Source organism: Chiloscyllium punctatum, chromosome 20 (assembly GCF_047496795.1).
Source record: "Chiloscyllium punctatum isolate Juve2018m chromosome 20, sChiPun1.3, whole genome shotgun sequence".
Taxonomy (NCBI): domain Eukaryota; kingdom Metazoa; phylum Chordata; class Chondrichthyes; order Orectolobiformes; family Hemiscylliidae; genus Chiloscyllium; species Chiloscyllium punctatum.
Window position 1 is genome coordinate 18,466,520 of NC_092758.1, and position 25,651 is coordinate 18,492,170.

The following is a 25,651-nucleotide window of genomic DNA, read 5'->3' on the forward strand; positions in this document are numbered from 1 at the left end:
TAATACAGGATTTAAACACTGCCAAAGCACAGTTTTTCACCTTGCACATGTTGGGACTAGGACACAATAAACAAAATTTAGAAAGGCACAACATATAGCAAGAAATGTGTCATTGCTGTCTCTATAGGTTACCTAGTGTAGAGTGAAACTAAGCAGAGCAGGACAGTTTGAAATTCAGTCTCAGATCTGAGCTGACTTAGCAGAGGCATTTCAGTTAGCTGCAAAGTCTGGAGGAACACTATCCAAGATTCTCTTTCTTTAAAGGCTGTACAGTGACACCCACTCCAGTTGCGTGTATGAGTTTAATTACGTGGCAAAGACACAACTGAATTCAAATGTGATGGTTCCTCTAGTTGAACAACATGCCATGCTCATAGCCAAAAATTCTCACAAATACCAAAAAAAACACACAACACAAGGAACTAAAAGGGTAGCTGATGCCACGGAATTGTAACACAGCAACAAAGCTAACCCTTTCAACAGATGAAAAGAGAGTAAATAAGTAGAGCTTTTTTTTTCTCTTTCCCCAACCCCCCTCCCCAAATGACTGCAACAAATAGCAAAAGCAATAATGAAAGAAGAAAAAATAATACGGGGAGAAATCAGAAAAACTGGTAAGAAAACAAACTAACACACAGCCCCTCAGGGAATGCCAGTATACATTAATTCCTCCTGGGCTTTTCCCTTTGGATCTCCCTTCCTTCCTTCCTCAGTCTGTCTCTAATAGCTCCCTTGTTCCTAAAGGACAAAACTGGCCCTTTGTGACTACTCTAAGAGCAACATTAAAAACAGGAACAGGGAAATTGTAAACAGGCTGCTTCTGGCCTACAGGCCGAGGCGCGCACAACCTCTGCAGTGTGGTTTCTGCAGAGTAAAGAAACAGATCTTTGTTAGTCGGGGATTAGAGTGTGGGATTTCGGAGCCACTGCAAAAGGCGCGAGGGGTGAGTGAAGTAAAAGCTTTGTAAAAAGATACCTGCGTTTTCTATCTGCCAGCGGAAATCAGGCTTCCTATTTATACAATACATGTAATGTGATAACACTTCTGTGAGAGACTGTCAGGGGAAGAAGCAATGTAACAATTTCTCTCGCTGTCTCTCTGTTCAAACGTGCCGCATACATTACATGCACAGCAACCTCCTTTCTAATAGAAAAATGCCTTTTAAAATGCCACAATATCGCATTAACTCTTTGAAAACCGGAGTTCCATTTTGACCCCGCAGTAATCAAAACAGTAATATCAAAAAAAACAACAATCAAAATAATATCATGTTTAGAAATGAAGATTTTACGCTGTATATGCAAATGAAACCTATAAAACTGGAATAGAAAGCACAAATATATTCAAATCTTTTGCTCAATTTTTTTTCTGAGGCTTATGTAGCTGCCGCTTCATCTTTTTTTCTTATTTTTTTCATCCAACGTTAATTCAAACACTTCCAGGTAACGTACAGCAATGCAAAATCCCCCGTTTTGACCCCATGTATAAGGACATATCACGCCAGTGGAATGAATTCTACTTTCTGTACATGCAACGATGTAGCACAAAAGAATTTAAAAATTATGCAAGATACATACAGCTACTACGAAACAGGCAAAATCAGACAAACTCACTTTGCATGAGGACCACTATAAACAAGCAGAATTTTCTCCTCACTAGCTGGGCCGTTCTGAGAGCCAGGTTGTCATTAATCAAAAGACAATTGTCTCAAAATTGAACTCCAGTGCACCACTAGTGCTTACCTGGTTGTGATCCTGTGCCAGTCAGCTGCATATGCCATCTTTGGACCATCACAAAGAACCACAGGTTAGCTCTATACTTCTATCTAGAATCACTGAAATCCCTCGTGGAAGGAGGCCATTCAGCCCATTATACCTGGATCGGCTTTGCAGACTTTGAAAGGGTCCCATACGCACCAAGATCCAGATCATGAGTCTACATATTAGGGAGAGCAAAGCTCCCAATCTTGACCCCAAGTACAACCATCCTCCTCACCAAAAATTAGCCATTAACTTTCATTCTCTGTTTTCCAACACTCAGCCAATTTTGTATCCGTGTTGGTACTGAACATTCTATGCCATCATCTATAAATCTAATAAATCTGACTTGTAGTTATGGATAGATGTCTTCTGCAAGTCAATGAGGTAAAAACAATAACTGCAGATACTGGAAACCAAATACTGGATTAGTGGTGCTGGAAGAGCACAGCAGTTCAGGCAGCATCCAAGGAGCAGCAAAATCGACGTTTCGGGCAAAAGCCCTTCATCAGGAATAAAGGCAGGAGCCTGAAACGTGGAGAGATAAGCTAGAAAAGGGTGGGGATGGGGGGAGAGTAGCATAGAGTACAATGGGTGAGTGGGGGAGGAGATGAAGGTGATAGGTCAAGGAGGAGAGGGTGGAGTGGATAGGTGGAAAAGGAGATAGGCAGGTTGGACAAGTCCGGACAAGTCAAGGAGACAGTGCTGAGCTGGAAGTTTGAAACATCCATCAAAGTTTTACCTGCACATCCACTAATATCATTTATTGTATCCGTTGCTCCCGATGTGGTCTCCTCTACATTGGGGAGTCTGGGCGCCTCCTAGCAGAGCGCTTTAGGGAACATCTCCGAGACACCCGCACCAATCAACCAAACCGCCCTGTGGCCCAACATTTCAACTCCCCCTCCCACTCTGCCGAGGACATGGAGGTCCTGGGCCTCCTTCACCGCCGCTCCCTCACCACCAGACGCCTGGAGGAAGAATGCCTCATCTTCCGCCTTGGAACACTTCAACCCTAGGGCATCAATGTGGACTTCAACAGCTTCCTCATTTCCCCTTCCCCCACCTCACCCTAGTTCCAAACTTTCAGCTCAGCACTGTCCCCATGTCTTGTCCGGACTTGTCCGACCTGCCTATCTTCTTTTCCACCTATCCACTCCACCCTCTCCTCCTTGACCTATCACCTTCATCTCCTCCCCCACTCACCCATTGTACTCTATGCTACTCTCTCCCCACCCCCACCCTCCTCTAACTTATCTCTCCAGGCTTCAGGCTCTTGCCTTTATTCCTGATGAAGGGCTTTTGCCCGAAATGTCGATTTCGCTGCTCGTTGGATGCTGCCTGAACTGCTGTGTTCTTCCAGCACCACTAATCCAGTATTCTGCAAGTCAATATATACCACACACATAATATATACAAAATAGTGTTACCTTCATCAATTCTCTGTGTTATCTCTTCAAATAGCTCCAGTGCATTAGTTAAGCACAATTTCCACTGTAGAAATCCATATTGACTCTTCCTTAACAAACCATCTTTTACCATATCATCACCAATTCAATCCTGAATAATACCCCATATGGCGAATGACATCCTAAGCCACACTGCTACAATAGTGTAGTGCACCTGCAATAAGAGCAAGCAGCACCCAAGAATAAACACAAAGAACTGCAGATGCTGGAAATCTGAAACCAAAACAGAATGTTGGAGAAACTCAGCAGATGTGGCAGCTTCTGTGGAGAGAAAAGCAAAGTTAACATTTAGACTTTTCATCTTAGAACATAGAACATAGAACAGTACAGCACAGAACAGGCCCTTCAGCCCACGGTGTTGTGCTGACCATTGATCCTCATGTACGAACCCTCAAATTTCTGTGACCATATGCATGTCCAGCAGTCTCTTAAATGTCCCCAATGACCTTGTTTCCACAACTGCTGCTGGCAACGCATTCCATGCTCTCACAACTCTCTGTGTAAAGAACCCAACTCTGACATCCCCTCTATATCTTCCTCTAACCAGCTTAAAACTATGACCCCTCGTGTTAACCATTTCTGCCCTGGAAAATAGTCTCTGGCTATCGACTCTATCTATGCCTCTCATTATCTTGTATACCTCAATTAGGTCCCCTCTCCTCCTCCTTTTCTCCAATGAAAAAAGTCCGAGCTCAGTCAACCCCTTTTCATAAGGTAAGCCCTCAAGTCCAGGCAGCATCCTGGTAAACCTCCTCTGAACACTCTCCAAGGCATCCACGTGTTTCCTATAATAGGGCGACCAGAACTGGACATAGTATTCCAAGTGCGGTCTAACCAAAGTTTTATAGAGCTGCAACAAGATCTCACAACTCTTAAACTCAATCCCCCTGTTAATGAAAGCCAAAACACCATATGCTTTCTTAATAACCCTGTCCACTTGGGTGGCCATTTTAAGGGATCTATGTACCTGCACACCAAGATCCCTCTGTTCCTCCACACTGTCAAGAATCCTATCCTTAATCCTGTACTCAGGTTTCAAATTCGACCTTCCAAAATGCATCACCTCGCATTTATCCAGGTTGAACTCTATCTGCCACCTCTCAGCCCATCTCTGCATCCTGTCAATGTCCCGCTGCAGCCTACAATAGCCATTTGTACTGTCAACAACACCTCCAACCTTTGTGTCGTCTGCAAATTTGCTGACCCATCCTTCAATCCCCTCATCCAAGTCATTAATAAAAATTACAAAGAGGTGGAGGCCCAAGGACAGAGCCCTGTGGAACACCACTCACCACTGACTTCCAGGCAGAATATTTTCCTTCTACTACCACTCGCTGTCTTCTGTTGGCCAGCCAATTCTGTATCCAGACAGCTAAGTTCCCCTGTATCCCATTCCTCCTGACCTTCTGAATGATCCGACCATGGGGAACCTTATCAAATGCCTTGCTGAAGTCCATATACACCACATTCACAGCTCGACCCTCATCAACTTCTCTAGTCACATTCTCAAAGAACTCAATAAGGTTTGTGAGGCATGACCTGCCCCTCACAAAGCCGTGTTGACTGCATTTAATCAAGCCATGCTCTTCCAGATGGTCATAAATCCTATCCCTCAGAATCCTTTCTAACACCTTGCAGACGACAGACGTGAGACTTACTGGTCTGTAATTGCCGGGGATTTCCCTATTTCCTTTCTTGAAGAGAGGAATTACATTTGCCTCCCTCCAGTCCTCAGGTACGACTCCAGTGGAGAGCGAGGATGCAAAGATCTTCGCAAGTGGCAAAGCAATTGCATTTCTCATTTCCCAAAACAGCTGAGGCCAAATCTGGTCCAGGCCTGGTGACTTGTCAACCTTAATGTTTGACAAAATTTTCAACACATCAGCTTCCTCTATCTCTATCCATTTCAGCATGCACACCTGCTCTTCAACGGTTTCATTCACTACAAAGTTCATTTCTTTCATAAAAGACAGAAGCAAAAAACTCATTTAGGGCTTCCCCTATCTCCTCAGACTCCACACACAAGTTCCCTATGCTATCCCTAATCAGCCCTACTCTTTCTTTAACCATTCTCTTATTCCTCACATGAGTGTAAAATGCCTTTGTGTTCTCCCTAATCCATTCTACCAAGCCTTTCTTGTGCCCCCTCCTGGCTCTCCTCAGACCAGTATTGAGCTCCTTCCTCACCTACCTGTAATCCTCTAGAGCTGAGCTTGACCCTAGATTCCTCCACCTTATGTAAGCTACCTTCTTCCTTTTGACGAGACGCTCCACCGCTCTCGTCATCCAAGGTTCCTTTACCCTACCCCTTCTTGCCTGTCCCAGAGGGACATATTTATTCATCACTTGCAACAACTGTTCCTCAAACAGTCTCCACATGTCTATAGTGCCTTTACCATGGAACAATTGCTCCCAGTCCATGCTTCCTAACTCATGTCTAATCGCATCATAGGTTCCTCTTTCCCCAATTCAATATCCTCCCATTTTGCCTAATCCTCTCCTTCTCCATAGCTATGTAGAATGTGAGGCAGTTGTGGTCACTATCACCAAAATGCTCTCCCACCACAAGATCTGATACCTGCCCCGGCTCGTTTCTGAGCACCAAGTCTAGAATGGCCTCTCCCCTCATCGGTCTGTCAACGTACTGAGTTAGGAAACCCTCCTGAACACACCTTACAAAAACAGTTCCATTCAAATCTTCTGCTCTAAGGAGGTTCCAATCAATATTGGGAAAGTTAAAGTCACCCATTACAACAACCCTACTACGTCCACACTTTTCCAAAATCTGCCGACCTATGCTTTCTTCAATCAGAATTGAAAATAACTGAGAAAAGATGGAACATTGCAGCAAGCTTGAAACTATGTTGGCCAGGGATCACAGTGATGTGTTAAAATGGCAGGCAACTGGAAGCTCTGGGTCATGTTTATGGATGAAGCAAAGGTATTCAGCAAAGACGGTCACTGAGTCTGCATTTCATATCTCCAATGTAAAGGAGACCACATTGTGAGCAACAAATATAATAGACTAGATTGAATCATGTGCAGATAATTAGTTGCCTCTTTTGGAAGGTGTGTCTGTGGTCTTGGATAGTGAGGAGGGAGGAGGTAAATGGGCAGGTGTTGCATCTTTTACGATTGCATGGGAAGATGCCGTGGGGGCTTGAGGAGGTGTTGGGAATGGAAGAGGAGTGTATGAGGGTGTTCAGGAGGGAACAGTCCCGGCAGAATGCTGACAGGGGGATTTAGGTGCACCACCATCGTTTGGTGGCAGAGAGAGTCATTAGCAGTAGATGTCACAAGAACATTGTGCAGCAAATCAGTGGTGTTCTAAAATAGTGGTTCCACTGCCTGGTTACTGAGGAGATACATGCCAGCACTCACTAGGGCACAGCGCCACAAGTCTCCTGTGTTCTCCATTACCTAGCTACCACAAAGGGACTGTTTATGGCACTGGGGCTTTATAAGTCACCTTGCAGTGGGTGGGAGACGGTAAGTAAGAGTAAGAGGAAGAGGAAGGAAAGAAGAGAAGATGGAGCCATTCAGGATCTTTTGTTCAGCAATGGGCTGTCCCATGAGACGGATATGAGTTTTCAACTCCTTAAAACTGTCAGCCCCACCCCTACCCTCAACAGCATGAACTCATGGGAGGTTGTCCTCTGCACCCTCCATAGCAGTGCTCCACTGCTTCTCCCTGTGTTTGTGTTCTGTCTTCCCCTACAAGAAAGATGGCAGCATGACAATGTTTGTGAGAGGATTTGTTTGCGCCTGTCAGAGCTGAAAAGCTGGAGGTATGTGGGGACAGTGGCAAGGCAGATGTGAGGCTGGAAGGCTCACGTGGGTGAGGGGGAACATATGATTGCTCAACGTGAATCCTGAGTGAGAGCTCAAGAGTCCAGTATTTGGGATATGCTACATTGAGCAGCATAAGAGGTTAGTGGTTTAGTGAGAAGAAGAGATGATGTGGAGATGCATTCATGCAAGGTCATTTAACGTCTTTCCAGTACTGCTGCCAGACTGGTCTCCTATTTTAGGAGGGATATATTTGCATTGGATGCAGTTCAAGGAAGAATCGCTTGGTTGACTCCTGTGTTGAATTGTTTGTTTTACGTAAATTCTTCCTTGCTAAAAATGATATTGCATTGTTCTACCCCGTGCAAGCAGTGTTGCAGGATGGTTGCATGTACAGTGGGGGGGGGGGGGGGGGGGTGAGGGGTGGTGGGGATTGGTTGGCGAGCTGCATGTGAGGCAGACATATGCTCCAGCCAGCCAACCTATATTCTCAGGACACCTGCCAGGAATACTAACCCAGTGACATACCAATATGCCACTCTAAGACCATGAGACATAGGAGCAGAAATTAGACCATTTGGCCCATCAAGTCTACTCCGCCATTCAATCATGGCTGATAGGTTTTTCAGTATATGGTACCACTGGATATTGGATATCACATCCTCAACTTTGACTGCTTCACTATTCTTCTTCTCCTTCTGATTTTCAATTATATCTGTTTTGCAGTCCTGCTTCTCAAATGCAGCTTCCCTTTAAGAGGGACAAACTGCCTTTAAGAACTGGAGACTAGCTGGAGCATGTTTGCCTTACATGCAGCTCACAAACCAATCCCCATCATCCCTCACCCGCCCTGTGTGCGCAGCCAGCCAGCAACACTGTTGTAAACAGTAGAACAACACAATATCATTCTGGAAAAGCACAGCAGGTCAGGCAGCATCCGAGAAGCAGGAAAATCGACATTTCTGGCAAAAGCCCTTCATCAGGAGTAGAGGCAGGAAGCCTCCAGGGTGGAGAAACCTGGATCATCCACCCTGGAGGCTTCCTGCCTCTATTCCTGATGAAGGCCTTTTGCCCGAAACATTGAATATCCTGGTCCTCGGTGCTGCTTGACCTGCTGTGCTTTTCCAGCACCACTCTGATCTAAACTCTGGTTTCCAGTATCTGCAGTCCTCACTTTTGCCTAACACAATATCATTGTTAATGAAGAAGAATTTACATTTACCGCAACTGGCGTGGGCAAATCACAAGTCGAGATACCCTGTCTGAAAAAAGACCCAGTGCAACTGTAAGCCTTCCACTTTATCACAGATTTTCCCTTCTGATTTCCCTGACCCGATCTTTGCTTGTATATAATATGTTTATTCTCTAATTGATCTGAAATGTTAATTCATGCCTGACCTGCTGAGTTTCTCCTGCAATTTCTGTTTGTATTTCAGATTTCCAGCATTCATCCTATTTTGCCTTTGACTTACAGAGGTACAAAATTACAGTATGTTGCTTAACTGTTCAAATCAACTCCACATCAATGTTGAGCTGATCCAAGCATAATCCTGGACTAAGTACAGCAATGTACCAGACCACTTCCCATTGACTTCCATTGTATAGAATTTCTGCTCCAAGCATAATATTTAAATTTAAAAATCCTGATCCAAGCACCAAATACTCCTCAATTATCTGGTTTTCAAAGCTCAAGGCATTAAATACAGCCACTTTGTGGCCAGATTTTATGTTATGGCGCCATGCAGTTTAAAAGCCTTTTTAAATTATATTTTTCTAGTTTTTTCTACTTTCCTGGCCTCTTGACTCTTGACTGGGTTAAGTTCCACAGATTCCAGCAGGACGCTAGTCCTGATTGAAGTCCTTATGTGAGCTTAATTAATGAGGTTAGGCACACTTGGTAGGGTGTTAGCAATAATTCGGTTTATAGTATTCTTTACTGTTGTTTTGGAAGGTTGTGGGTTCAACTGACATGCCAGAGGTTTCAGCATTTAACCTCCGCTGACAGTTCTGGAGCTGGTACGGGAGAGGAACAGTCTTGTGTATGTGATATTAAACCATGTCCCCATCTTTCTTTTCAAGTAGGTGTTTGTCACTAAGTCAAAGAACAGGAGAATAAAAAGTGCAAAACACTGCAGGATGTTTGAAATCTGAAATAAAAAGAAGAAGTACTGGGAAATGGTTAGCAAGTCAGGCATCAAGAGCCACTTATAGTTCATTTTTCCACCGATTCTCACCTGCTTTAAGTCCTCTCTTTTGATATTCCCATTTTCCTTTTCAAATCTATCCATGGCCTTCCCCTTCCCTAATTCTGTAGTCTCCTGCTTCCCTCCAACTCTTCAAGATCTCTGCATTCCTCCATTTCTGACCTGTTGAGTATCACTGATTTCAGAGACTCCACCATTGGGTTCTGGTCCTTCAACTGCATGTAACTAAGCTTGGAAATTTCCTCACTAAACTTCTCTGTCTCACTTTCTTCCTTCAAACTTAGTTCCTTGACCAAATCTTTGGTCACCTAATATTTCCTTGAGTGGCATGGGGCAAAATGTTGTTTAATAAGGACTCTGTGAAGTATTTTGGGACATTCTGCTGCATTTAAGATGCTAGAGAAGTGCAAGTTATAGTTATTGGTGATAATAGTTGTGTATCACTGTGCCATTGGTGCTCCTAGCCCCACTCCAGGTCCAATTTCCATCCCACCTCAAACTCCAGCTCCACTAAACAAAGAAATCCGCTCCATGCTGTCATTCAAAGTTGAGGGCTTCATTCACCTACATCACATACTGCCTTGGGCTAGACTTGAAAGCTTACGTGTCTCATTTTTGTCAAACAATAAAGAGGGCCGCAGTGGCATGGAATTAGTGTTACTGGATGAATAACCCAGGCTAATTCTTTGGAGACACAGGTTCAAATCAAAGGGAGGTCATGCCTGACAAACCTGCTAGAATTCTTTGAGGAAGTAACAAGCAGATTAGACCAAGGAGAACCAATGGATGTGATCTACCTGGATTCCAAGAAGGCCTTTGACAAGGTGCTACATAGGGGGCTACAGACTAAGATAAGGACCCATGGTGTTACAGGCCAGCTACTAGCATGGTTAGAAACTTGGCTGTCTGGCAGAAAGCAGAGAGTGGGGATAAAAGGGTCCTTCTCAGGGTGGCAGCCAATGACAAGTGGTGTTCCGCAAGGCTCAGTATTGGGATCACAACTTTTCACTTTATACATTAATGATCTAGATGAAGGAGCTGAGGGTATTCTGGCTACATTTGCAGACGATACAAAGATAAGTAGAGGGACAGGTAGCATTGAGGAGGAGGAGCTTCAGAAGGATTTGGACAAGTTAGGGGAGTGGGCAAAGAAGGGGCAGATGGAGTACCACATGGGAAAGTGCGAGGTCGTGCACCCTGGTAGGAAGAATAGGGGCATGGGCTATTTTCTAAATAGGGAAAAAATTTCAGAAGTGCAAAGAGACTTGGGATATCTAGTCTAGGATTCTCTCAAGTAAACTTGAAGGTTGAGTCAGTAGTTAGGAAGGTAAATACAATGATGGCATTTATTTTGAGAAGGTTTGAATATAAAAGCAGGGATGTACTTTTGACGTTCTATAATGCTTTGTTCAGGCTGCATTTGGAGTATTGTGGGCAGTTTTGTGCCCCATATCTCAGGAAAGATGTACTGGCCCTAGAGCATGTTCAGAGAAGATTCTCAAGAATGGTCCTAGAAATGAACAGCTTAACATATGGAGGAATGTTTGAGGACTCTGGGTCTATACTCGATGGAATTTAGAATGATCAGGGGTGATCTGATTGAAACTTACAGAATACTGAATGGCCTAGACAGAGTGGATGTTGGGAAGATGTTTCCATTGGTAAGCGAGACTAGGAACCGAAGGCACAGCCTTTTAGAATGGAGATAAAGAGAAACTTCATCAGTCAAAGAGTGGTGAATCTATGGAATTCAGTTCCACAGAAGGCTGTGGAGGCTAGGTCATTGAGTATATTTAAGACGGAGATAGTTACATTCTTGATTGTAAAGGTGATCAAGGGTTACATGAAGAAAGCAGGAGAATGGAGTTGAGAAACTCATCAGCCATGATTGAATGGTGGAGCAGATTCGATGGGGTGAATGGCCTAACTTCTGCTCCTATATCTTATGGCCTTATGGTCTAAATCCTACTATGGCAGCAAATTCAACTCATACAATCTGGGATTGAAATCTAATGTCAGTAATGGTGATCGTGAAGCAATCATTAAATGTTGTAAAAGCTAATGGGGAAGGAAATCTGCCATCCTTAACAGATTTTGGCCAAAATGTGACTCTAGATCCATAACGACATGGATGACTGTGATGTCCCTCTGAACAGCCACTCAGGTCAAGAGCAAGTAGGGATGGGCAACAAATGCTGGTCTTGCTAGTGACACTCACTCACACCTCACGTGTAAATACATATAGAATGGGCTTATTGAAAGTGGAACCTAATGAGGCTGTTAACAAGTGATGCTACACATATCATGAAGTCTCTATCACAGACTTACACACCATTTAGGGTAGTGCCTTTTGTCTTATATATTGCATCTTCATGGTCTTTGCACAAGAATGCATCACTTCACACTTCTCTGCATTGAACTTTATCAGCCACCTACCTGTCTACTCCATTTTTTGTACCTTTATACTGTCCTCACAGTTTAAATGCTTCCAAATCTTCTATCACCTGCAAACATGGAAATTGTCCCCCTGCCCACCAGGATCTCGATAATTAATTTAGAACAAGTGAAACAAGGGTCCAAAAGCTAGCCTGTAAGGTACTCCAGTTCTCAAGTCCCAAGCCCAAAAATACCCATTGACCATTGCTGTGTTTCCTGTCACTCAGTCTATTCTGTATCCACATTGCTAATGTCCCATCTGTTTTGCGAGCTTTAACTTATCTCACAAGCGACTCCTGGAAATTCACGTGTACCACACCAATAGTATTCTCTCATCAATTCTCTCTGTTACCTCTTCAAAAACTTTGGTTAATCATGATTCTTCCTTAAGAAATCCATGCTGGCTCTCCCTACAATTAACTCAACTCTTTCCACGTGGTTATTAATTCTATCCCAAATAATTGTTTCAAGAAATTTCCCTACCGTGGAAGATAAATTGACCGGTTTGTAATTTTATACTTTTACAATCTCTTTTGAAAAAGGATGTTATTGCAAATTTCCAACGTTATGATACCACTTCTGAATCTAGGGAAGATTGAAGGATTATGGCTGGAATCCCTGTCATTTTGACTTTCATTTCCTTCAATATCTTTGGATACAGTGCATCCAGTTCTAGTGCCTTATCAACTTTAAGTATCAACTTATTCAAACCACATCCTTATCAACTTTAAACCTATCTAGTGACTGATTTTCTTCCTCTGTCACCATAGCTTTGGCAGCATTTCCTTCCTTAGTAGAGGCACATGCAAAATTTTCATTTAACATCTCTATCCCTATTCTTAATCACTCCCATATATCCCTTTACCACCCTTTTACTATTTATGTGCCTATATAAGACTTTGGGATTCACCTTTATGTTAACTACTTATCTGTTTCTCATAATCTCTTTTTGCTACTATTATTTTTCGCTTCCTCTGACCTTCTGTATTCAGCGTCATTCTCAATTGTATTTTCTGTGTGCTGCCTGTTGTGAGCACACTTTTTCTTCTTTATGTTACTGTCAATGGCTTTTTCATCCAGGGAGCTCTGGGTTTCTTGCCATACCTTTCTTTTTGAGAGAATATACCTCAACTGTTCCAAACCATCTCTGCTTTGAAGGTACCCATTGTTCAGCAATAGTTTTTCCTGCCAACCCTTGGTTCCAGTCTGTCTAGCCCAGCTTTCATTTCCTATTGAAATCAGTTATCCTCCAGTTAATTATTCTTATTTATCAAGGAGAAAACAGGTTATTTGTTTGATCTGAATAGGGAACTAAATGGTTAGTACAGAGGTAGGTTGTATTATTCATAATAATATTTAGCAACATGTTTACTAAACAGCTGTGCAATCTTAAGACAAATAAATCTCAGGGGTCGGTTAAGATGCATCTAAGAATCCTTGAGGAAATAAGAGAGGAAATTGCAGGAATTCTGGCATGAATCTTCCGGAATCACTGAATACCGGAGAGGTGCCTTGGGACTGGGGAAAGGCAGATGGTAATCCTATTTTTAAAATAGGTAGTAAAAAGACACTTTGGAAACTATATAATGGGTTGTTATTCTTTGTGGGTAAAGTTGCGGAATTCCTTCCTTAGTGATGATAAGATGGTGAAGCATCTGCGCAATATTGATTTGGAGATGTCAGTGTTGGACTGAGGTGTACAAAGTTAAAAATCACACAATGCCAGGTTAAAATTCAAAGGTTTAATTGGAAGCACACTAGCTTTCGGAGCGCCGTTCCTTCTGATGAAGCTAGTGTGCTTCCAATTAAACCTTTGGATTTTAACCTGGCATTGTGTGATTTTTAACTGGGTAGTATTAGAATTGTTAAAGGCATCCATGATTTCAGCAAGAGTATAGCAAAGGAGTTTGATACAAGAAAGATTGATTTGGTCTACAGTTCCTCTAGATAAAGTGGGACTAAAAATTAAGACAATGGAGATCAGTGGAAATATTTTACAGTATTTATTTAGTTGGCAGAACACAGAGGATGGTGGTACATGGATTGTCATCAGCTTGTGAAGCTAATTGTGGGTTTCACAGTTTTTTTCTTTTGGGATCAGTTTTGTTGAATGCTTCTTCTTCAGTTGTCTGCGTGAAGGCAAATCTGACCCACAGCATCACTTCCACTGACAGATAGGACAATGAGGCAGGTCCATCCCAAGAGGAAAAGGAACCAAACTAATCAATACTGGGTGAATAATCATCCTGTCCCCCTAAGGAATTGTTGTGGAAACATTCACGTTTATATGTGTGTTGGGACGAGTTTAGAGTTATGACTAATGATGGTAGATGCTCCAATTTTCTTTCTATCAATAATTTCTGCTGCTCTGATCAAATTCCATTGACATTGAGTCATAGAGATGTACAGCACAGAAAAAGACTCTTTGGTCCAACTCGTCCATGCCATCCCAACCCAAACTGGTGCCACCCTGCCAGCACCTGGCCGATATCCCTCCAAACCCTTCCTAGTCATGTACCCATCCAGATGCCTTTTAAATGTTGCAACTGTACTAGTCTCCACCACTTCCTCTGGCAGACCATTCCACACACGTACCATCCTCTGCGTGAAAACGTTGCCCCGTAGGTCTCTTTTATATCTTTCCCCTCTCACCTAAACCTATGCCCTCCTGTTCTGGACTCCCCCGACCCGAGGGACAAGACCTTGTCTATTTAACCTATCAATGCCCCCTCATGATCTTATAAACCTCTATAAGGTCACCCCTCAGCCTCCAATGCTCAGGGAATACAGCCCCAGCCTATTCAACCTCTCCCTATAGCTCAAATCCTCCTAACCTGGCAACATTTTGTAAATCTTTTCTGAACCCTTCCATGTTTCACAACATCCTTCTGATAGGAAGGAGACCAGAATTGCACGCAATATTCCAATAGTGACCCAACCAATGTCCTGTACAGCCGCAACATGATCCCACAATTCTTGCATCGAATACTCTGACTAACAAAGGAAAGCATACCAAATGCCTTCTTCACTATCCTTCGGGGCAGCGCAGTGACTCAGTGGTTAGTACTGCTGTCTCACAGCTCCAGGGACCCAGGTTCAATCTCTGCCTTGGGTAACTGACTGTGTGGAGTTTGCACATTCTCCCCATGTCTGTGTGGGTTTCCTCTGGGTGCCCTGGTTTCCTCCCACAATCCAAAGATGAATTGGTCATGCTAAATTGCCCATAGTCAGGGATGAATATGGAAATGGGCCTGGGTGGGCTACTTGTCGGAAGGTCGGTATGGACTTGTTGGGCCAAAGGACCTGTTTCCATACTGTAGGGAATCTAATCTAATCTAATCTAATCTATCTACCTGTGCCTCCACTTTCAAGGAGCAATGAACCTGCGCTCCAAGGTCTTTTTGTTCAGCAACACTCTCTTGGACCTTACCATTAAGTGTATAAGTCCTGCTAAGATTTGCTTTCCCAAAATGCAGCACCTCGTATTTATCTAAATTAAACTCCATCTGCTACTCCTCAGCCCATTGGCCCATCTGATCAAGATCCCATTGTAATCTGAGGTAACCTTGTTGTTGTGGTTCTGTTAGCTGAGCTGGGAATTTGTGTTGCAGACGTTTCGTCCCCTGTCTAGGTGACATCCTCAGTGCTTGGGAGCCTCCTGTGAAGCGCTTCTGTGATCTTTCCTCCGGCATTTGTAGTGGTTTGAATCTGCCGCTTCTGGTTGTCAGTTCCAGCTGTCCGCTGCAGTGGTCGGTATATTGGGTGCAGGTCGATGTGCTTATCCACAGATCCACACTCATCCACAGATTCAATCAATAAGCTCCCAAGCACTGAGGATGTCACCGAGACAGGGGACGAAACGTCTGCAACACAAATTCCCAGCTCGGCGAACACAACTACAACAACGAGCGCCCAAGCTACAAATCTTCTCACAAACTCTGAGGTAATGTTCCTTGCTGTCCACTACCCCTCCAATTTTGGCGTGATCTGCAAACTTACTAACTACTCCTTTACGTTGGAAGAATTTGCAGGTTGATAGGCAGGGACTTGACCCACTACACCAGAATATCTCCCTGTTTCATACTATATCTTCAGAAATGGTCTGAAGGAAGTATCACAAGCCCAATTTGCAGATGGTACAAAGCTACTGATAGTGGTGGACTCCTAAGAAGAATTAGACAAATTATCAGAGAAATTGAATCCCCCAGGGAGTTAGGCAGTCAAGGGGGCAAATGGAAATCAGTGTAAAGGAATGCAAAGTGCTTCGCATGGGCACAAAATCTCCAAAATGAGGGAGTTATTAGAATGAGAAGGAAACTATCTTGATTTCAATAAATTGATAATATTGCAACAATACTAAGTGGCAGTGAATAAAACAAATCATTTGTTGGAATTGAGCTAAAGGTTAATATTGAAACAGAATGAGATAATGTTTCCAATTTATGTTAATTAGAATATTTTACACAGTCTTCTTAGAATTACCAATTTCAGAGCAGTGCAGAAGACAGCAAACAGGATGATTGAGATGAAGGGATTAGAGTGTAAGGAAAGATAATATAAATTAGAAATGTTCTCACCAGAAAAGAGAAGGTTTAGAACTGACATGATTATTGTTTTAAGGATTTTAAAGGGAATGGATTTATATTCCTTGAGTACACAAGATTAAGAGGTGATCCAAATGACATGTTTAAGGTGATTAAAAGATTTGATAATGACAAACTATTTCCCCTTGTCGGGGAGTTTAGAACAAGAGAGCATGACCTTAAAAATAGAGCTCGGTAATCTGGGGGAGATGCCAGGAAGGTGAGTGGAAATCTGCAACTCCCTCTAGGTCAATTGAAAATGTTGAAACTAAGAATGATAATTTTTTGTAAATTAAGGGTGTTAAGTGACATGGAACCAAGACAGGTAAATGGCAAGGACCTACAGATCAGGCATGATATAATTGAAAAATAAAGCAAGCTGTGAATGGCCTACTCCTATTCCTAACAAGATAATGGAGAGCCTAGATGTATGGCACACCAAGATGTCAATCTAATCCTTACAGCATTTGCCAGCTGCCAACTGCACGTTCATTCAACCAATGGCCATGTTAGAAACTGGTAGGGGCTAGACCTTAGTCTAGACAAAGGGCTGCATGCTGTCAGTCAAGGAGTCCCAGTGTTACTGGGCATGGGCACTCCACACACAGTTGAGGAGCTTTTTCAGTCAAATGCCTGCTTGAGACACCCACAGTCAAGGTGTGCAAACACAGTGGTCAGCACTCTGGTCAGTCACACCACAGGGTATTCACTGTCATAACAGGTGACAAGTCAAGGCTTAGTGGGGGAAGCAGAGGCATTTGCAGAAGTGGAACAAGGACTGGGATGGAGGGAGACTTGAGATAAATAGAGGGCACATGGGACAGCATCAGAGGCAATAGTAGTCTACCGGAGGGGTTTGGTGGCCATGATCCTTCACAGCAAGAGCACAGAGGAGTAGGTTGGGCATCAGTAAAGTGTAATATCAAGATTCTGGAGTAAAGGAAATGTTGTAGACAAATTTCAATGTGATGGACCTCCACAAGAGAGTGTAAGGGTTGTTGGGGTAGCTGTCGAGAGTGTGGCGTTGGAAAAGCACAGCAGGTCAGGCAACATCTGAGGAGCAGAAGAAGTGATGTTTCGGGCATAAACCCTTCATCAGGAATTAGGCTTGTGGGCCGGGGGGCTGAGAAATAAATAGGAGGGTGGGTGTGGCTGGTGGGAAGGTAGCTGGGAATGTAATAGGTAGATGAAGGTGAGGGGGGGCTAAGGTGATAGGTTGGAGGCGAGGGTGGAGTGGATCGATGGGAAGAAAGATGGACAGGCCAAGAGGGTGGTGCCGAGTTGGAACCTTGGAACTAGGTTAAGGTGGGGGAGGGAAAATGAGAAAACTGGTGAAATCCACATTGATCCCGTGTGGTTGCAGGGTCCTCCAGGCATCGGGTGGTTAGGGATTGGTGATTGAGGAGGCCCAGGACTTGCATGTCTTTAGTGGACTGGAAGGGAGAGTTAAAGTCACAGGGCAGTGGGATTGGTGGGTGCGGGTGTCCCAAAGATGTTCTCTGAAACGCCCCTCAAGTTGGCATCCTGTCTCCATGATGTAGAGGAGTAGATAAAAGGATCCCGACATGGCACCTGTAGCAGCAGCAATGAGGAACCATCCTTTCTTGGTGACTGTGAAGGTCATTGCATCGCTGAACCTCCATGTGACTATCTCCTTCCAAGGAGCAACGGTGATCTGTCAGTCTTAAACCCACAAATGCATCAGGACAGTGATCAATGCCAATTGTGCAAGGGGGCACCGGGTCATTTAATATCCCTCATGGCAAGGTCAGTACTACAACCCAGGCAGTACGATTCAGAAACATTGCTGGCATCCCCCGATTGCAGGATGCCATCGACTGTACGCACAAGGCACTGAGAGGGCTGTATCACAGCACTGCAGGACTCATCAATAGTTCCATTCCATTAACACTCGGGTGATCTGTAATCACGGTTACCACTTCCTGGTGGGGTGTGCCCGTTACCCTGACAGATGTCACCACTCCTGCAGCACTCTCACCTACTTGGTGCATTGGAGGGTCCAAGCGCCCTACAAGGCTAGGGGACAAGGGATAGCCACTGCAGCTATGGCTCATGACACCATTGAGCAACCCCTGATTGATATCGAGCAGAGATACAATGCTGCACATCCAGGACTATAGTGGAGCAGATGAAAGGGCTGCTGAAGATGTAGTTCCACTGCTTTGACTGGTCTGTGGTCCCTCCAGTATAATCTAGACAGAATGTGCTGAATCATCCTGGTGTGCTGTACTCTTACAGTCACAGCAGGCAGTGGCGCGATGTAGCGAATGCTGAGGAACTGGGGAGTGGGAGCAATCATCTAAGGAGGACGAGGACGATGACACTGGCCTGTCATTGTCCATGACAGAACTCAGCTGCATTGGATGCCACAAGGCAGACAGAACCTCATTGACACCCACTTCCAGTAATGAGAGCTGGGTGCAGCAGGCAATTGGGGATTGTAAAATAGTCATTGGTCATCATGCCAAAATTAGGTTTGTATTCTGAGGGCAGGCTTCAGCCTCTATTGGTTTTGTTTGCATTCACTTTTGCTGTCTGTACGTAAAAGCTCCTGTTTGGAATTGTCCAATTGCTTGCCTGTATGCAATGTAGCCCTACAGCTTCACTAATATCCTTTAGAGAAGGAAACTATTGTCCTTACCTGGTCTGACCTACGTGCGACTCCACACCCACAGCAATCTGGTTGACTGTCAATTGGCAATTAGGGATGGAAATTTACTGCTTGGGGACCCTGCAGCCTTCAGGACTCAATACCAAGTTCAATAATTTTAGAGCTTGAAAACCTTCTTCCATATCCTTTACCTAACTTCACGTCTTAGGCCCTGTCATCATATGGACTGCTTTCAGCACAGCCAACCCATTTTCACCTGCATATGGTCCCCATTATCAGTGTTCCTTTCTCCCTGACGTATCCAGCCCTTTGTTTGCCTAACTGCTTTTATCTCCCTCTGGGCTCTGTCACCATTTATTACTTTCTCCCATCCCCACCTTTGTCTTCAGCATGTATGCCACCTTTTCCTGGCTGCTATCAGTTATGAAGAAGGGTCACTGGTCCCAAAATGTTAACTCAGCTTTCTTCTGCAAATGCTGCCAGACCTGCTGAGTTTCTCCAGCAATTTCTGTTTTATTTCAGTGAGTTTGGTTAAATCACAGTTGAACTCCCTTCAGAAAACTCAACGCAAATTGGACTTAGCCAAAAAATTGTAAGATTCAGCTCATTATTTTTGTGACTAGTTGGTAATTCTGTTGAACAGCCTCCTTAAATAAATGCTGGAAGCAGTAAGCATTAATGCATTCAAATGGAAATTAGATAGCTTTCTTTCAGAAAATATTATTTTGGGATACTATATATGCGTAGTTTAAGACATGACATATGGTAAATTCAGCATGTCTGGGAAGAACAGTGACTTTGAACCTATATTTCCCAAAGCTTTCCACCACTGAACATTTTGTAGTCTCTGTTCTAGGTCTAGTTAAATTAATTGCTACAGATTAACTGCTGCAGTAAGCCAACAATTCCATATCATTGTATCATGAACTACCAGGTAGAAACTGAACTCAACAGACCTTGGTCTTTCTCTTTCTGGTAATTCCTATGCTTCTTAAAGAACACCATTAAAACTTCATTTGCATTCTGGAATATTCTTGGCAGTTTATACCCTTCAGCAAACACTGATTTTTTTTTCTCTCCCTTATGTGTACAACAATGACTACATTTCAAAAATACTTCAAAGACTGAGAAACACTTTCAGGCATCTGGTGGTCATGAAGAGTTCTGTATAAATTCCTTCCTCCCTCCCTTCCTTCCTTCCTCCCTTCCTTCCCCCTCCCCAATCCCTTACCATCCCTATTGGATTTCTCAGTCCCTTTCTTGTGCTATGGACCCTGGCTGACTTTTCTCTCCAAAGCTTAGAGCATAGTCCCCCTGTAGATACCAGAAAAGGAGCAGAAGAGATCTACTAGATCATTATCATGGATTTAAAAATTCAGACTAAAAACTTGGGTTTTTCTCCACAAAGCAGAGAAGTACAGGGGAGATTTAATAGAGATGATCAAAATCATAAAGTGTTTGGTTTAAGTAAATAAGGAAAAAATGTTTGCGTTTGCAATGACAGAAGGATCAATAACCATATATTTAAGATAACTCAGAAAGGAAGCAGAAAAGAGATGAGAATAACTTAGTTCATGCAGCATATTTTTACAATGTTCAATGTATTGCCTGAAAACTTGGTGAAAGTAGAATCAACAGAAATTTTCAAAAGGAAATTTGATAAACAGTTAAAAAGGAAGAAGATTCAAGCTCACAGGAACAGTGAGGGAGTGGGACTAATTAGATAGAATGAGATTCATTGTCACATGTACTTAAATACAGGGATACCATGAGTACAGCGAAAAGTGTATAAAGCTGCTATTTCTGGCACCATCTTAGGTACAAAGATACTTAGGTACAAAATCTTAGGAATAAATTTGAAATAAAGAAATAAAGGTAAAATTCAGCATTACAGTCTTTGTAAAGCTGGGGGACCGTGCTGGGCTACATTGAGGCCAGGATTCAGGGTGTCTCAGTGGTTGGCACTGCTGCCTCCCAGCACCAGGGTCCTCAGGCAACTGACTGTGTGGAGTTTGCACATTCTCTCTGTGTCAGCGTGGGTTTCTTCCGGATGCTCCTGTGTCCTCCCACAGTCCAAAGATGTGCAGATTAGATAGATTGGCCATGCTAAATTGCCAATCGTGTCCAGGGATGTGTCAGTTAAGTGGATTAGCCATGGGAAATGCAGGGTTACAAGGATAGGGTTGGGTCTGTGTGGGAGAGTCGATGTGGACTTGTTGGGCTGAATGGCCTATTTGCACACTGTAGAGATTCTATGAATATGAGTCTGTGCTGGGCTTTCTGGAGGCCAGGAGTCCTCGCTGGGCTTAACTTGATAGATTTTTCACAAAGTATATGTTGAGCCTTGGGGAACCTTTTGTGTTGCATCATGTGATTCTATATAATTACACTGGAGCACTCACCGCTCAAAATGCAAAATAGACTTTGCAGAAGCTCATTCTTGACTAAGCATATATTCTCCCCCAATTAATCTTCAGTTAATGAAAGGTGAAGTAACGTAAGTGACTAGTCACCCAACAAATGGATGCAAACATTCAGGAACAAAATTGAAACAAACAATACCTCGCAGGCTGAGACAGCGGCTATATCCACTTATGTTTTAAGCGGGAAGTGGTGCTTGTTAAACCTTTATTGTCAAACTTGCAAGAGGTGTTGTGTGGAATCCTGCAAAGGCCAGAGGATTGGACCCCTGCTGTTTCTTATTTACATGCATTTCGAGTCATAGAGTCACAGAGATGTACAATGCAGAAACAGACCTTTTGGTCCAACTTGTCCATGCCGACTAGATATCCCAATCCAATCTAGTCCCATCCGGCCCATATCCCTCCAAACCCTTCCTATTCACAAACTCATCCAGATGCCATTTAAATCTTGCAATTGTACCAGCCTCCACCACGTCCTCTGGCAGCTCATTCCATACACGTACCACCCTCTGTGTGAAAATGTTGCCCCTTAGGTCCCTTTTATATCTATCTCTCAGCCTAAACTTATGCCTTCTAGTTATGAACTCCCCCACCCTAGGGAAAACACTTTATCTATTTATCCTATCCATGCCCCTCATTATTTTATAAACCTCTATAAGGTCACCCCTCAGCCTCTGACGGTCCAGGGAAAACAGCCCCAGCCTGTTCAGCCTCTCCCTATGGCTCAAATCCTCCAACCCTGTCAACACCCTTGTAAATTTTTTCTGAACCTTTTCAAGTTTCACTACATCTTTCGGATAGGAAGGAGACCAGAATTGCACGCAATATTCAAACAGTGGCCTAACCAATGTCCTATACAGCCGCAACATGACATCTCAACTCCTGTACACAATACTCTGACCAATAAACGAAAGCATACTAAACGCTGTCTTCACTATCCTATCTACCTGTGACTCCACTTTCAAGGAGCAATGAACCTGCATTCCAAGGTCTCTTTGTTGAGCAACCCTTCTTAGCACGTTACCATTAAGTGTAGAAGTCCTGCTAAGATTTGCTTTCGCAAAATGAAACACCTCACATTTATCTGAATTAAACTCCATCTGCCACTTCTCAGCCCATTAGCCCATCTGATCAAGATCCCGTTGTAATCTGAGGTAACCTTCTTCGCTGTCCACTACACCCGTAATTTTGGTGTCATCAGCAAACATACTAACTATACCTCTTATGCTTACATCCAAATCATTTATATAAATGATGAAAAGTAGTGGACCCCCAGCACCGACCATTATGGTACTCCACTAGTCACAGGCCTCCATTCTGAAAAACAACCCTCCACCACCACCCTCTGTCTTCTACCTTTGAGCCAGTTCTGTATCCAAATGACTAGTTCTCCCTGTATTCCGTGAGATCTAACCTTGCTAATCAGTCTCCCATGGGGAACTTTGTCGAACGCCTTACTGAAGTCCATATAGATCACATCTACCACTCTCCCAACCCAATGTAGTCCCACCTGCCAGCACCTGGCCCATATCCCTCCAAACCCCTCCTATTCATAGACCCATCCAGATGCTTTGTAAATGCTGCAATTGTACCAGCCTCCAACACTTCCTCTGGCAGCTCATTCCATACACGTACCACCCTCTGTGTGAATAAGTTGCCCGTCAGTTCTCTTTTATATCTTTCCCCTCTCACCCTCAACCTATGCCCTCTAGCTCTGGATTCCCCTCCCCCCATTGTAATCTGAGATGACCTTCTTCACTGTCCACTGCACTCCAATTTTGGTGTCATCTGCAAACTTACTAATTTTACCTCCTATGCTCACATCCAAATCATTTATGTAAATGACAAAAAGTAGAAGACCCAGCACCGATCCTTGTGGCACTCCACTGGTCACAGGCCTCCAGTCTGAAAAACAACCCTCCACCAACACCCTCTATCTTCTACCTTTGAGGCCGTTCTGTATTCAAATGGCTAGTTCTCTTTGTATTCCATGAGGTCTAACCTTGCTAACCAGTCTCCCATGGGGAACCTTGTCGAATGCCTTACTGAAGTCCATATAGATCACATCCACCATTCTGCCCTCATCAATCCTCTTTGTTACTTCTTCAAAAAACTCAATCAAGTTTGTGAGACATGATTTCCCACGCACAAAGCCATGTTGACAATCACTAATCAGTCCTTGCTTTTCCAAATACATGTACATCCTGTCCCTCAGGACTCCCCCCAACAACTTGCCCACCACCAACGTCAGGCTTACTGGTCTATAGTTCCCTGGCTTGTCCTTACCACCTTTCTTAAACCACGTTAGCCAATCTCCAGTCTTCCAGCACCTCATCTGTGACTATTAATGATTCAAATATATCAGTAAGAGGCCCAGCAATCACTTCCCTACCTTCCCATAGAGTCCTAGGATGCACCTGATCAGTTCCTGGGGATTTATCCACTTTTATGCATTTCAAAACATCCAGGACTTCCTCCTCTGGAATATGGACATTTTTCAAGATGTCACCATCTATTTCCCTACATTCTATATCTTCCATGTTCTTTTCCACAGTAAATATGGATGCAAAATACTCATTTAGTATCTCCCCCATTTCCTGCAGCTCCACACAATGGCCACCTTGATGATATTTGAGGGGACCTATTATCTCCCTAGTTACCCTTTTGTTCTTTATTTGAATTGTGAAAACCAATGTAACTTTACAAAAAAAGGTATTGACCTTTACAAGCATTTCAGTTTTCTGTGCACTTGGGTAATGAAACATTGGATGAAATTTAACAATGAGACTTGTCAAAGGAGGCACACAGATTGAAAGGGTCATTCCGTCCTTTACAGTTACGTGCTGTGTTAACCAGTGGAGCAGCTTACTGGCAGGTTACAAAAAATGACTAATTTTATTTTGATGGTATCATAATAGATGTATCTCCATGCAATATGTGATTGTGTTTACTTCCCCATGATTTGTACAAATGGGAAAAAAAGATCAAAAATGTTGTGAGAATGTCATGGCCTCCAAGGTCTCCCAAGAGGCATGCATCTTGACATGGCTAGAAATCACTGGAAAGATATTCTTAATATCCCAACCTTACATCATGGTGGAGGGACTGTCAACACAAGGACTGCAGTGTTTCAAGAAGGAATCCCACCACCATCTCCTCAGGGTCACTTAGGATGGGGAACAAATGTGATGTTGACTGTGTTGCCCACATCTTGCAAATAAATATTCTTTTTGGAAAAAGTTTTTGAGGGCTTTGTACCTAAATGCTCTTTGACTGGGCATGCTGCAGAAGAGTAAATTAATCTGTTTTTTTTTCATCAATGCTTTGAACTAAGGCCATGATTTGGAGATGCTGTTGGATTGGGGTGTACAAAGTTAAAAAATCACACAACACCAGGTTATAGTCCAACAGGTTTAATTGGAAGCATTAGCTTTAGGAGCAATGCTCCTTCATCAGGTGGTTGTCATCTGATGAAGGAGCAACGCTTCGAAAGCTAGTGCTTCCAATTAAACCTGTTGGACTATAACCTGGTGTTGTGTGATTTTTAACTTTGAATTAAAGCAATTCTCCCTCAGAAATATGTTTTATTGCCACATTGCAAAACTGCTATATCACGGAAGTGAGGAATTTTCCTGTGGGAGAGATAGGCATTGACACCAACGCTATTCAATTCATCCATGAAGGAAAATGCTCGTGAAGTCACCATGGAGATGTTCTTCTGTTAATGACACGCAATTTCCAGTGAATCATATACTCAATGCAAACTCTTGTGATAAGATAGACTTTGCAGCAGCTCATTCCTGACTAAGTATGCATCCATCCCCAATTAATCTTCAGTTAATGAAAGTTAAAGTAACATTCGTGAATTATCGTACAAACATTCAGGAACAAAACTAAAACAAAGTAGACCTCGCAAGCTGAGTCAGGAACTGTATCTGTTATGCTCTATAGTGGAAGTAGTGCTTGTTAAATCATTACTGTCAGACTTGCGAGAGGTGTTGAGCAGGGTCCTGCAAAGGTCAGAGGATTAGACCCCTGCTGTTTCTTATTTACATACATTTATTTGAATAGTGAAAACAAATGCAGTTTTGTGAAAAATTGACCTTTCCAAGCATTTTAGTTGTCTGTGCAATTGGGTAATGAAGTATTGGATGACGTTTAACAATGGGACATGTGAAAGGAGGCACATGGGTTGGAAAATGTACATTATATAAATACAATGAATGGAATTGGATTAGCACAGGCAAAATTAGAAAAAGATCTGGGAATAACAGTAAACCCACCACTTTCAGTATGAACAATGAAGCAAAGCAGTCAGTGAGCTAATAGATTGAGTGACGTTGAACCAGAACGGGAAC

At 43.2% G+C, this 25,651-nt stretch overlaps 1 protein-coding gene across 1 annotated transcript in view; it reads left to right on the forward strand.

Moving 5' to 3' along the window:
- The first annotated feature begins 877 nt into the window (after nt 1-877).
- spry4 (sprouty homolog 4 (Drosophila)) overlaps nt 878-25,651 on the forward strand; it is a 117,553-nt gene continuing 92,779 nt past the window's right edge. The window contains exon 1 of the mRNA XM_072590443.1: nt 878-943. The gene's annotated coding sequence lies outside the window, so the exon portion shown is untranslated. The remainder of the gene's footprint in view (nt 944-25,651) is intronic.